The sequence below is a fragment of the Eublepharis macularius genome, chromosome 6, assembly GCF_028583425.1.
Source record: "Eublepharis macularius isolate TG4126 chromosome 6, MPM_Emac_v1.0, whole genome shotgun sequence".
Lineage (NCBI taxonomy): Eukaryota > Metazoa > Chordata > Lepidosauria > Squamata > Eublepharidae > Eublepharis > Eublepharis macularius.
Window position 1 is genome coordinate 142,233,198 of NC_072795.1, and position 12,763 is coordinate 142,245,960.

A 12,763-nucleotide genomic window follows, 5' to 3' on the forward strand; every position below is an offset into this window, starting at 1 on the left:
GCTTCTACTTAACCAAAAGAAAGATCCATCTTTTCTCTTGGAAAGCTTTCAGCAATTAGTTTTCAGACCTGTCAAACAGCTAAGTTCTTTGAACCACCTGTTTATCAGTACATTTATTTTATATAGGGTTCAATATTACACAGACACCTGTCTAGAGTTTATTTCACTTTATTGAAAATACACCCTAGTTTTTTAATGAAACAAGTAATTAAAATATAAATGGTTATTAATAAAAATCCTATAACAACAGAACACAGAAAGACAATAAGAAATAAGTTTGCTAACATTTCCTAATAAATTCTAAGTTTAACATAATCAAAGTTTCTATGAAATGCATACATAAAGATAAACTCTCACCTCAATTCTCTCAAGAGATTTCTTCCATCAGAGCTCTGACATTCTATCTGAATTTGCATTTTTATAAGTCATCACATGCAAATATCTAAGAGCTTTTCACGTGATACCACAAACAAATGATAATTGGTCTGATGCTTCATTGAATATTCATAGTTTCTATTGTGTAACCTTCCAATTAGTAAAAAATGATGTTATACTCAAACTTGCAAAACAAAACTATAAATCTCTGAGATATGTCAGAAAAAGTTAAGTTGAGAGATCACTATTGGTTGAATCTCTGATAGAGGAACATTAATCTCAATAGAGTCCACTATTTTAATTAACTGTCAAAAGATTAAAGCGCACCTGTTAGAATTACCTAACACTTAGAAAAAACACACACAGACAGTTCATGCAACGTTTGAAAGTTCATCTAGAATACAAGTACATGGCATAGTATTGCTCAGTATTGATTATTGTCATCTGCTTTCATCTATATTGGCGCAACAAGAGCATCCTGTTGATTAGGTGTTGATTAGGTTGATTAACCCTGAAGTGGGATTCCTAAAGCTACTTGGAAATGGGATGAAATAAAGTTGCAAAGAGTCTGGTGAATTTACAAGGGATGTTTTCCGCTATTAAAACAGGTTTGATGGGGAAATACCAGGAACTGACTGATATCAGGAGCATGACAGTAGAATTCAGATCTGTAGTTGACTGTGCAAGTTAATAATGTTGTGCATAAGCATGCCAGCCGGTGTGTGGTCAGGCCGAGGGCCTTTTTAATATCGAACTAGCCTCTGAGTCACCTTTTCAGAATAAAGCTCCGAGTTAGCTTGGAGAACCGGAGAGGGAGGGGGGCAACTGAACTGCCATTTGTTTCTCTCAACACGTCTCTTTGGATGTTTTGGAAAATTAACAACAGCCTGTGGTAAAGAACTGTTGCTCTAGCCTTTTGGCTCTGTCATGAAAAAAACAGAGACCCATGAGAGGAGGCCCAGGAGAGAGAGATGACACGCCAGTTGCCTAGCCATGGCCAGCAAGGGAGGCGGCTGGTTTTAGAGGAGGGGACCCCCGCCCCAGCAGAAAGGGCACAAAAGCCCCTGCAGACCTTTTGCTGTGTGGCTCCAGCGAATCCTAGAACAGTGGACAGAGGGTCAGGGAAGATAGGCATCCATTTCCTCCTAGATGTCGGGTGGCCATCTCAAGCAGATGAATAAGGTATACTGTGGTTACTGCAAAAGTTAGACAACAGCGAACGCTTCTCTCTGGGTAGCTGCAAAACCTTGGTGCAAACTATTTTCCCTAACTTGTGAGCTCTTTATATTCTGTAGTCTTTAGTAGCTCAATAAAAGATCTTTCTTGGTGAAGATAAAGTTGTGTCAGTTCCCACTCATGTGCCTGTTGCCTGCTCACCTACCAGAACTTTTGTGTACACTCAGAGGCTAACCAGCGCTCACCAGCAGCCTGCCCCTATTCCAGTTGGAATAGGGGCACGCTACCAGGGAATTAAGGATCAGAGGGAGTGATGTTACTACATCCTCAAGTGGTTCTCAATGTGGGTTAGGGAAAGCAAGGGCTGTGTAGTTAGGAATTTTAATTGCTGGGAACAGGAGCATCAATAAATTATATGACTGGGAGAGCACCTCTCTTTTATAAAAACTTGAATTTTGGTGCAGTTCAAGATGGCTACAGAATAAAAGGGGAAAGAAGAGAAGATGGAAAAAGGATAGGTTTGGTTTTAGGCAAGTTAGAGTATGGTCAACAGCAATAAACTTCCGATTTGTATAAAACTAATCCACCCTCAGCTTTTGGAAGAGGGTGGGAAATAAATCTACACATAAAGACAGAGTGCCACAACTTTCTTAATGAATACATTCCACAGCTGCTTAGCAGATGCTTAATACGGCATTTAAAATCGCTTTTACTGTTTCTTCTTATTGGACATACCCAGGCTTTAAAGATGCCATCTGTAGTCTGACCTTCCTCTGTCCTTGTGCATTTTGTCAGACGTTTCCCATGGAACAAACGTTTTCATATTAAAAAGGTGTGAACTGGAGAAGTAAAAGTGCAGCAGGAAGTAACCTGACAGGGCTGATTGAGCCTACATTAACAAACTATACATATAAAAACCACTAACTGTAATAGGCTTCCCTCTGGATATTCATCTGTACGGCTGAGAATTTATTCATAGTTCCTTGACTAGAAAAATTCTAAATACAGCATGTCCCTTTACCACGGCACCTATTCCCAGATGGTAGTGACTTTCTGAGCCACTGCAGAAACTTGACTGAAAGGAACTGCCAAGTAACTATACCATGGGCTCATTCTATCAGAGAATTCTACGGCTGTCTCCAATCTGACCACCAGGGAACAGTTCAGAATTTCTTATCCAGTGTAAGTCAAACAGTTTATATTGTAGTTTCTCTGGTAAAATGCTAAATTCTTCAGGATATTTCTTACTAACAACCTGCTTTGATCTATATAATTACTCCTTAGTTTTTATTTACTTATAGCAGTGACTTTGAAGACTGTATTCTTTAACCAAAGATATTCTCAACACTAAGTTGCCTAATAACAAGTTAGATCATCGGCCTATGCAGCCCATTACTGATGAAAACTTATTCTCCAAGCTCTCAGGCAGAAACCTTTCCCAGCTCTACGATTTAAGATCCTTTTTGCTGGAGACATACAATACTGAATTCAGGACACTCTGCCTGCAACACACATGCAATCATTTTCACACACTTTTTAGTATTTATAACATTAATAATCTCTTCTCTGAAAAAAAAATTAAACATATGTCAAGAACAACTCCTGTTGCCCACTTCAAAGTGTTACAGGAATGTTTGATTTAGCAACTGATACTGTAACTTTTATTATTTTACTCCTATAGCATCAGCTCATTTCACTGACCATGAAAATGCATGAGAGTACTTACTACTTGAAATCTTTAAAGAAAAGTGCTAAAACCAGTGTCTTAAGAACTGGGACAACCTGAGTCTTTGGGAGAAAAACCAGACTATAAAGGAAATAAATCTATATAAATAAAGACAAGTGTCCTGACTGACTCATCAACGCCCAGCCCAAACCCCTGGACCTAGAAACGTGAAATTTGAGGAGAACGTTCCTTTCCTGATGTAAACACCCACTAAGAAGGGATTTTAAGAAATTCACCCACCCACCCCGAGGGGGTAAAATGTGTTTTCCCAAAGGGATACCTGTGAGGTGGGTGGGGCTGAGAGAGCTCCTAGAAGCTGCGAGTGACCCAAGCTCACCCAGCTGGTTCCAAGCGGAGGAGTGGGGAATCAAACCTGGTTCTCCAGAGTAGAGTCCCACGCTCCTAACCACTACACCAAACTGGCTGTCAGTGGTGGGCCATACCCTATGATGGTGTGACCCACCAATGGTCAAAGGTTGCTGACCCCTGCTTCAGGCAGCCTAAAAGGTTTTATTTAGCGGCAAATTTTTAACCACCAATGAGTATGCACACTTGCACAAAATATGTGAATTAGAAATGGGGAATTGATTTAAATCAATCTTTACTGGTCATTTAAATCAATTATTTAAACTGCATTAATTTGTTAATCAGCCCTGATTGAAATGCATCCAAACACTTGGGTCTTATTTATTTATTTTGCAGAAAGAACTCCCTAGTTCTAGTTAGTCAATTATACATTGGCTGAAAGATTCAGTTGGCAAAGTGAGAGAGATTACAGATCACAGTCTAGACTTCAGAGGAGACGTGATGTTGCTTTTATTATATGCCACATTAACGATCACATGCTTATTGCTATACGTTATGCAATACTGCAACACTTCTGGGAATTCTTAAATTTCTGCTTGAAGCTTACAACATACTGTTAGTTACAGACATTTACTAACGGATCTATGAGCAAACATTTGTGGCTATACTTCTAGAGGCAACCAAGGAAACAAAAGTTTCCTTGTTTTATCTATCCCTCTTGGAAAAGTTCTTGTTATGAAAGTATTAGTAGTAGCAGTAGCAGTAGTAGTGTACTAGTTACATTATTTAGCAGTAGTTTAGGACTTATTCACCCAACACATTTTCCCAACAAATATTAAACTTTTTTTTCCAACACGTAATCCTTATGGCATTGTTTTATGAAGAGCAGTGAAAAAGATCATCTGATGGTAAACTTGTTATGTGAAAAACTTTTAATTTAGTTTCTAGAACCACTTGACACCTCACTATCGAACACAACTTTTCCCACTTCCAAAACCCAAATAAAAGCCTAGAATATCACTTTATAGACTCCGAGTGGCCGTGCAAAAACTATCTGATATTATAACTCTAGACAAGTGGGGAAAAAAGCCAATAAAGTAATTTGCCTGGCTGCTCAAGGCTTGAAGTAATTTTCTTTAAGCAACAGAAGTCAGTTTTTATTTCTTTTATGTCACAACCGACTAATTTAAGTATGAACGTATTTTTTGAAAAATAGCACTTGTTTAATAGTTTCCAAGGCTAAGTTACAACTCAGATGAAAAAGAGGAGCGCAATTACTGATCCATATTCCACAGCCGATCCACTACGTTCTGTGACTGGAGAGCCTCCAGGACAAAAACCCTATTTGTATTTCTCAAGAATTCAAATTTGATGTTGACTTATCTGGCATTCATTATTAATACTTACATTAAAAAACAGTAAAAAACATCAAAAGAATGTGTATCCACCCTGGCTTCACAGTTTACAGATCACCTAAAGTCAACGGGTCAAATTTTACCAGGTTTTTTCCCTGGAGCAGAAGAACAGGTAAGCCCTTTCTGACCCCTGAAAAGACCACGCCAGGAATCATGGGACCCACATATGGGGGTGGGAATTCAATGAGAAAGGCTACCAGGTAAGATCATCCCCCCCTCCCCCTTGCATCAGCAGAAAAGCTGGCAGGATCCTGCGGCGCATTGCAAGAAACCACAGAAACATGATATGCATTAAAATCTGCATTTCCAAACTTCCATTCCTAATGCATACCACAGATGTATTCCCCTCCCCCCCATGAATTTATAATCTTCAGAACTGTGCTGTTGTTTCTCATTTTTTGCAAGGGATCCAGACATGTTCCTTCAAGGAAATGCTTTTGTTTTGGATATACTGCATTTTTCTAGGATTCAAACATTAATTTATTGTAATTGGTAACGTGATTCTTCACTAACCTATCAGAGCTACTTCAATGTTGAACTCTTAAGGCTTCTAATGAAGAGTACACATAATACTATAATGACAACAGCAACATTTGGTTTATATACCACCGTTCAGGACAACTTAATGCCCAGTCAGAGCAGTTTACAAAGTGTTATTATACACTGGCTGAAAGATTCAGTTGGCACAGTGAGAGAGATTACAGATCACAGTCCAGACTTCAGAGGAGACGTGATGTGGGTGGAACTGAGAGAGCTCTGAGAGAGCTGTGACTGACCCAAGGTCACCCAGCTGGCTTCAAGTGGAGGAGTGGGGAATCAAACCCAGTTCTCCAGATTAGAGTCCTGCTGATCTTAAGCACTACACCCAACTAGCAAGTGGCATCTCCTCTTCGCCCATGGCTATACCAATGCTGCTTGCTACCCAAACACTCAAATCTGCAAAGAAGAGATTCAAGATAATGAGGCAGCTCAAGGAAAAGCATAAAGATGTCCAATACCAGTTTTCACTACCCCAACCCCCAAACAAAAAAAAAAGAGACTAGTTCAGTGGAGCTCAACTCCGATTGTTGCAAGAGATTTCATATTCCCTAACTTAAGAGCCTTACCACAGTGGTAGTAGCTACGGAACAGCACTGCTGTGCTATCCTTTTGGCTCAACTCCCATTCTGTTGCACGCTGGATCCTTTCCTCCTCTATGCACTCCGCCTGTGCCACTAGGATCTTTCTCTTACCATCTTTCTACTCCACAGTGCGCGCACTCTTCTCTTCCCAGCACCACACAGCTCCCTTTCTCTGTAAATCTGCACCTCCCTATGCTTCCGCCACCCCTTTCCGCTTCCTCTAGTCACAAGGGTGTCTGCACATCCATTTCTCAACTACTTCCTTTCCTCACAGCCCTCTCCTCTTCTTGGGCTTCTGGAAGCACCACTCCTCAGCTGCTGCTTTCCTCTCTACAGCTTGGTCTCTTTCCCCAGCCCTCAGGTCTCTGCACCTGCATCTCAGTAACTCCTCCTCTTCCCCGTAGCTATATCCAAGCTACCCACTCTGTCCTCAGCCCAATCTCTGTGTGTGCTGTGACCTTTATGTTCCCACAGCATTCCCATTCATCCATCCCTGGTTTTAATTTATAACCACCTCACAGGTTTCCTTGCAGCCCCAATGCACTCTCCAGTTTCTGCCTCCACTCCTTCTCTTCACTCAATTTACCCCCAGCATGCTAAGCTTTCAGTCCCCCAGCACCAGTGAAGGAGCTTTTTATGCTGTTGGCCCAAGTAATACAGCTGGAAGGCAGTGACAAGCTGGGGGGTGGGGGTGGGAATCAGCGTCAACTCTACTATGAGCCCCTGAATCTTAAGGAGAGAAGCAACGCAGATACAGATTGATATCGGCAATCTTCCAAGTCCACTGCTACTTTTGACTGACCTTGGACAGATATGGGAGAAGACTAAATAATGGATATCTGGTCTATTCAAGAAGCTGCAAACGGGCACGGCAGAGGACACAATCAGTCAATGGGTCCTAAATTTGGCAGGCCTGCTTTAACTGAAGTTACCGCCATAGCTTAAAAAAGTTTTTCTCAAGACACAGGCCTGAGGTCAGTTAGTTTGGATGCTTTACTGCCCCCGCTTGCAGTCTACGCTTCCCATCTGCATAAACGGAGTATGCACACAGCTTCCAAAAGCTAGGCAAGTAACAACATCAGCATCCCACCTGTGCAAGCATTATTATCCTCTCCCCTTTAACTACACATGGACTGCCTGGAATGGAGATCTGCAGGATTATTCTGCAAACTATGAAATGTAAATACTACTAAGCTTTAAACAGGATATCCAGATACATTCACAAAAGCTAAAAATGTCCAAATGAGGTGCCATAATGTTCATCTGCAGTACAGATGCCTGATGTTTAGACAAAGTGTACTTCCTGCTTCTGTAGCTCCAAATAAAAGGCATGAAAGTTAAGGGAGTATACCAGGTTTGCTGATGATTACTTATGCCCCCAATCAAATTAGTAAGCCCATGTGACTGCTTTAAAGTTTTTTTTTAAAATGCAAGACAGTACAATTACGTGTTTCCCACATCATGAAATCAGAGCTCTTCCCATTAAAAACTGGGGGCGGGTTGCCTCATTTTATTTCTGACTGATTTCAAAATGGACACAATATCTCTACACAAGTATTACAATATTCTGATTAATCTCAAAGATGTTATAAGCAGCGTTTTAAAAACCAAGATAATATTCTGAAATACTTTTAATTAAATATTTATGCTGGAACACTAGACCAAGCACATGGTTCATTTCTGCCTTACCATTTTTTGTGATGGTAATTCCATCATCTCAGTTGGCGAATTGTTCTGGTTATTCTAATGCTAAGTTACACCCGTTATTGATTGACTGAAACCTATCTTCCTCTACTTGAAGCTCATACTCCTACAAGTCTATGTAATTTTGATGATGTCCTTCAAAAATGTAGCCCATTACTCTTTTTTATGCTATTTATCCTTGCTTTTGTAATTCATGTCTTAGTCCAACTTTTATCATACTTGAAAGGCAGCCTTGACATTGGTACACCTTCACTATTTAAAACTTAAATCCAACACAAAAATGTCCTTCAGAACGCTTTACCTTGTCCAATCTTCAAAACTCTCAAAACTATTTTTTTAAAAGAACAATCTCTGCATCTTAGGAGTGTGGAAATCACTAAGCCAAGATTTCCTCTAACTATTCAGTTATTTATTTATATTATCTATAGCCTGCCTTTCTCACAGAGACTAGAGGAGTAAGAAACCTTCACTTTCTTGCACCTAACCTCCACTAATAAAGACACTAGTTTCACGATCACATGATGAAAGGGGGGGGGGGAAGGAACTAGGTGACTATTTGTTTAGAAAACCCAAGGCTTTGGATACTTAGTTTCTCATGAATGAATAGAAGTACATCCAGGCTATGTAATTGGCTGATGCAAGTGTTCTGCTTCTAACAATTCAGGCAAATTCATATATAAGAGGAAAGTAACTGCTGCCAACAGACCATCAGGGAACTTAATCATACTATTAGGAATAAACACAACATTGCACATATATCCAAGAATCATGTTCGAACATGTCATGTCTGGAAATCAAACCTTAGGCAAAGGTAGCCAGGTGCAGATTTTTACCTGTCAAATGAATGCAGAGACTCTCACTCCTCTGATTTAGAACAAAGGAGAATATATACCAGGGTGTTTCAATATTCTCCCAGCCAAATAATATGACACCTTCTCTCATTTCAAGGACCCAGGTAAAACTACTTATTCTGGGATATCTTTGCAACTGGGATCTTAAGTTATTTATCTGGCAGTAAACTCCATTTGAATCAACTGGACTCAAAGACAACGGATTGGGTTAAGTACAAATATTCTAAAAAAAATTGCACACCGTCTAAATGTGAATTCAGCACCCAAACATGTTTCAATTTAGGAGATTTTTTTGGTTTAAAATGTGCTGTTTTGAGAAGAGCAGGATCTACGTTTTAATCAAATGTATATATTTTCTCTGTTGACTTCAAATGGCTCCCAAAGCTCTACATAAAAGGAGTGCAGGATCAGGACGTTTGGCTGTGCCAATTCATGATTTCTAGAGGCCAGAATGTTACCATTTGCAAGTCAAGTCACGTATTTGAAACACAAAATGTATCTGTTAAACTTCTTGTAAATGGTACTGACAAACTGGAAAGTGAAGTATTACTACATTTACAGAGCAGATTTACTCTAGAAACAGTTACTCCAGCCAAATAAATGGGCTTAGACGGCAACGACTGCATAGGACTGCGCTGCCAAAGAGCACAAAGGTTAACAACGTAAAATAGAGACAGCCAACCCATCTGGGCAAATAAGCTACACGATCAAGCCCTAAGAATGAAAAGGTGGCACCCCAGAATATGTGAACACATACATGTAACTCCTTGGGCTCTTCCCCTTTTTTCACTGAGACAGGAAGCAAACAGCAGCCTAGCATTGCACTGACACACATACAGAGCTGACTCAAGGCCAAGGGTACTCCTGCCCAGGTGCAGAGCACCCTTCTACTACCAGTTACTTCTGGCACCTATGCTGCCCGTTGGCCATCCACTATGCCTTGCCACTGATCTAAACACACAGTACCACCATATAATATGGTCCACAACAACAATTTATATTGCCTACTGTCTTTCTTGCACTAGCCAACTTTCCTTTTATGGAAATGTTGCCACACAATTTCTCACACAAGTAACTGATAGGCAAAATGAGATATTCAATTTATCACACCCGGCATCAATTTTCATCATGCAAGATACATAACCCATCAAAATTAATGTCACATATTTATGTTATTTACAGTCCGCCTTTTTCACTGAGACTCAAAGCAGAGTATACAGTGGAAGCCAGTACAGTAAATTTCAGAGACATTTCAATAAAGATTCAAAGGAGTGGAATCCAAATACAGAGAACAATTGCTGGGAAAAACATAATTCTAAGACTGACATATTAAACAACATAGAAACTACCCAGTAGGATCATTGTCATAGCAGTAAACTCTATAGTCCTTATCTTGTATACTAATAGCTAAATCAAAAAGAGTCCAGTAGCACCTTTAAGATTAACCAATTTTATTTTAGCATAAGCTTTCGAGAATCAAGTTCTCCCTGTATCAGGCATCTGACGAAGAGAACTTGATTCTCGAAAGCTTATGCTAAAATAAAATTGGTTAGTCTTAAAGGTGCTACTGGACTCTTTTTGATTTTGCTACCACAGACTAACACGGCTAACTTCTCTGCAACTAATAGCTAAGAGGCCCTGATCTGGATACTTAAATCCAGAGACTGGAGCAATGAACAGACAAGACAGATCTTCCTGCACAGTTGAAAAATGCCCCTGGTTTGCAGAAAAATCTGAAATCTAAAAAATCAACAACTGATTTTTTTTTTAAAAAAAATCAAATGATAAAAGGAGTGCCTGTAGGGTTAACCAGATGCCCTCAGTGGCTGTTTCTAGGCAACCATAACAGTTTAGCCAGTATTCCAGGCTTGGTTTCTGTCAGTAAAAGGCAGGGAGTGGGGGCAGTGTCCTTGCCAGGGCTGTTTGGACTCTGCTATGGCAGCTCACTGGGTAACTTTGATCCAGTCACACACTGCCAGCATAAACGTACCTCTCAGGGCTGTTGTGAGGATAATACGGAGTCAAGGAGAATTATGTACGCTACTATGGATCCCCATTTTAGAGAAAGACAGTATATAAATGAAGTAAATTTAATTAATATTTAATTAATATAGATGAAGATGGCAGATAAAACTAAGTTGTTTACTGGATTTGAAAGAGAAAATGATGTTGGGAAAGATGAGCATGTGGAGACTGCCAGGGAATAATGCAGAGGAGGGGATACAGGGGAAAGTGAAATACCCGCCCCCCCCCCTTTGCAACTGGAACTGGCTCAGCACCATTCAGTTGGGTCACAGGGCAGACAAAGATGGGTGGGAAGGACAGAAGGAAGTAGGAAAGGGGGAGAGAGGCTGCGTGGGCAGGGAAGAGAAAGAGGACATGATGGGGGAGGGGAAATGAGACTCTCCCCACAAGTCCTGGCGGATCCCTTTAGCAATGCATCTCTTCGGGACCAGTTCTTTAAACCCTCCAGCCCTTCTACTTGAGTAGAAAGCCCTCTTGAACAAATTCACTTTGCATGGTTTGTGGAGAGGAGGGACAGCGGGAGCTTTCCGGACCTCTCCAGGTAGGGGCCCACCCCAGAGAAGGCGGCTGCTGCCTCTGCTCATGTGCAAGGCGGCACCTGCCCAGGGCCTCGCTCTGGTCTGGTGGGTGAAGCTGGCACTCGAGACGTTCCACCACGGCTCCCCGACACAAGAAATCCAGCCCGTCCAAGCACCACGTTCAAAAATCACGACGTTGTGTTTGGGGGGCGGGGGGGGGGGGGCATCTGGCCTCGTCGTAGCTCTTTCGAGAAGGCCAGAAAAGCACCCCGCCCCCGTCCTTCTGGGCTGCTCCCCCTTTCCTGCATTGCAGGGAACAAGCCGGCCCCCCCCCCGAACCTCTGCGCGGGCCTCGGCTCCTGCCCTCCCTGCGGCTGATTTCGGCGGGCGCCTGGTCGGGGGGACGGGGCTCGAGAAGGGCCCCCCGCCCCCGCCCCCGCGCGGCTCAGCCCTTCCTCCCCCGCGCAGGCCGGAGCCGGAGAGGCCGAGCCAGGCCCGCGCCGGGTCCGGAGCCCCCCGCCTCGCCCAGGCGCCCCTGCCGCCCTCCCGGGCACCCGGGCCAGGCGGGCCGGCCCAGCACCGTCGCCCGCGGCCAGTCGCCGAAGGAGGCGCCCAACCAGCCCGGGCCGCCGTGCGGACGCGTCAGGCGGGAGGGGGCGAGAAGGGGCGGCGGAGGCGGCGGCGGCCTCGGGGGTCGGGGCCCAGACCCAGCCGCAGCCCCGAAGGGCCCGTCCCCGTCCCTCGCGTCTGCCCCGCTCCGCGGCTCTTCCCCGGCAGGAGCCCCCCCCCCCCGCCATGGACGCTCCCGCGCCTCCCCCCGCCCTCCCCCCGGGCCGGGCCTGCGACTCACCCGCGCCGGGGCCGGGCATTCTCCTGGCGGGCGGGCCTGCCCTCCTCCCCGCCCTCCTCCCCTCCGCCGCCGCCTCAGGCCGGGGGTCCGGGGCTGCCGCTGCTGCCGCTGCCGCGGGGGTCCTTCCGCGCGGGGCCTCCGGGGCTGCTCCTGCCGCCGCCTTCGACGCCCGTCGGGCCGCTCGCTCGTCCCCTCAGCAGGCCTGCGCGCGGCCGAGCAGGGTCCGGGAGCGCGCGCGGCCGACTCCAATCACGGCCCGGACGCAACGGCCAATGGGAGGCCGCCGCCAGCGCCGGGCACGCGCACGCCCGTTCACGCGCCCCTCCGCTGGGCCCCGGCGCGCCGCCGCGGCTGGCTGGCTGGCTGGCTGGGCGCTCGACGGCGGCGTGGAGGCGCTCCCGGGGGCCCCTCGGGGCTCCTTCCCGCTGCCCGCCGGGGGCTGCGGGGCGGCCTGAGCGAGCGCGGCCGGGCCTGGGCCGAGGCCGTCGAGGAGCCCCGCCGCCCCTCCCTCCCTCCCTCCCTCCCTCCGCCGGGCGCCTCCCTGCACCCCGCGGGCGGCCTGTCCCGAAAGCGGGTGCCGCGCGCCTCGTGTCTGAGGCCAGTCGAGGACTCCTTTATTCGGTAGCAGCGCGCAAGCGTCGCACTGAAGCATGCGAAGGGCGGCGGGGGAAGGAAGCCCCTCCGCGGTTCGAAGCC

The 12,763-nt window shown here is 44.9% G+C and overlaps 1 protein-coding gene across 1 annotated transcript in view; it reads right to left on the reverse strand.

Moving 5' to 3' along the window:
• The window catches only part of BMPR1A (bone morphogenetic protein receptor type 1A), a 105,715-nt gene extending 93,556 nt beyond the window's left edge, over positions 1–12,159 (reverse strand). Inside the window, exon 1 of the mRNA XM_054982283.1 lies at positions 12,068–12,159. The gene's annotated coding sequence lies outside the window, so the exon portion shown is untranslated. The remainder of the gene's footprint in view (positions 1–12,067) is intronic.
• Between the last annotated feature and the right edge of the window lie 604 nt (positions 12,160–12,763).